Consider the following 1,984-nt stretch of genomic DNA (forward strand, 5'->3'; position numbering starts at 1 on the left):
AAGGCAGATTCCAGAAGGAGACACGTGACAGTGTTCCCCACCCCCCCAACTGCAGCGTCTTTGAGGGCAGCATGTGGTGGAGCACACAGTCAGGGCATACAAGAAGGATCTCACAGACAGAGCCCTTCTCACCACCAGCCAGCGATGTCTTTGTGCTTGTTGGAAACTTCTGCTGAGGAGGCATTCTATCAAATGACTTTGACAGTCTGCTCAGGGAACAACCCAACCGGACCCACCCTCTCTGTTTCCCACAGGGGCTCAAGGATGCTACATGCTGACCACTACCTGATGGACTTGTGGTCAAAGATATTCTTCTTTGCAAATTTCTCCACAAACCACAGGTGATACAGAACAGTCCAATGGACCCTGATGACAGCAGACTTAGCCCCTGCGGGCCTCTCTTACTGACTCCGGGGAGAACAGACTGACCAACTGTCTCTCTATTACTGACTTGGGGATCAGCACACCGACCCCAAATGAGTCTCTGTCACTGTCCACGGGGAAAGCAGCCTGATCTGACTGCGTTTCTGCCACTGACCCAGGGGAAAGCAGACTTAGCCCCCAGAGTTTCTGTTATTGACCAAGGGGAGAGCAGACTGACCCCACTGAGTCTGTATCAATGACCCAGGGGACAGCAGACTGACCAGATAGTGTTTATTTTACTGACCCAGGTAGAGCAAAATGACCCAATGTGTCTCTGGCACTAACCCAGGGGGCAGCAGGCTGACCCCACTGTGTCTCTGTTACTGACCCAGGCGGAGAGCAAACTGACCCACTGTGTCATGGTCATTGACCCAGGGGAGAGCAGACTGACCCCACTGTGTCTCTGTTACTGACCCAAAGGAGAAAGAAGATAGGCCACCTTTTGCTCCTATTTTCTATATTCTATGTGCAGACTGACTGCACTGTGTCTGTATTTCTGACCCAGGAGAAAGCAGACAGATCCCACCCTGTGTGTGTCACTGACCCAGGAAAGAGCGGATTGCCCCCACCGCATATCTTTGGCAGATTAATAGGACTGCCGACTGACTGCACCATGTGTCTGTCATTGCCCTGGGGAGAGCAGGTTAACCTGATTGTGTTTCTGTCACTGACTCAGGGGAAGACAGACAGAATCCTCTCTGTCTCTTTTACTGACCCAAGGGAGAGCAGACTTGACCCCACTGTGTCGCCGTCACTGACCCAGGGGAGAGCAGACAGAAACCACATTGTTTGTATTGCAGAGGCTGGGGAGAGCCCAATGTGTCTGTATCACTGACCCCAAGGAGAACAGTGTGACCCCACTGTATCTGTTAAACTGATTCCAAGGAGAGCAGGCTGATACCATTGTGTCTGAACCAATTGTGTGTTTAAGAAGGATTTGTTCTGTCCTGCCTCTCTTGAAGAGAGGTGTTGTCAGTCTGGTGATGAGGTGTCTGCTCCGCAGAAAGCAAAGTAGATAGATTTGGGCTTTTTTTTAAAAGTTAGACAAAAGAAGGATGAGTGGGTGGAGTCAGGCTCACATAGATTTGGGGGTCGTAGTTTTATTTTCTGTTGTTGAATTTGTGTTTTTTGATTTTGAAGCTGCTAGATACAGTGCTCTCTCTCTCTGCTGCAGAAAAAGCCTTGAGTTCTTTCTCTCCTGCGAGATTGTTTCTTTCGGCGTTTCTTCTGGACTGGAGGAGATAGCAAGTGAAGGGAATCTGCTTTGCTGAATTTGCCTTTGCCAAGGCTGTGTTTGTAGCATGTTTCTGTATTGGAACAATTCATGAGTAGAAGTTAGATAACATATTATTTTGATAGAGTTAAAGTTGTGCTCATTCTTTTTTTTTCTGCTTGTGTTTTAACTGTGGTGTAAGAATTAAGTGTTTTGCTAAAAGCATAGTAGTGTGACCAATTAAATTTCCTTTGAAACAGAGCACCTTGGAACTGTCGACAATACTACAGGCAATGGCTTAATAAGGCTGTACCTGACTATATTCAATTCCCTCTAAAATATAGGCTG

The sequence above is a fragment of the Rhincodon typus genome, chromosome 48 (assembly GCF_021869965.1).
Source record: "Rhincodon typus isolate 14 chromosome 48, sRhiTyp1.1, whole genome shotgun sequence".
In the NCBI taxonomy this organism is placed as follows: domain Eukaryota; kingdom Metazoa; phylum Chordata; class Chondrichthyes; order Orectolobiformes; family Rhincodontidae; genus Rhincodon; species Rhincodon typus.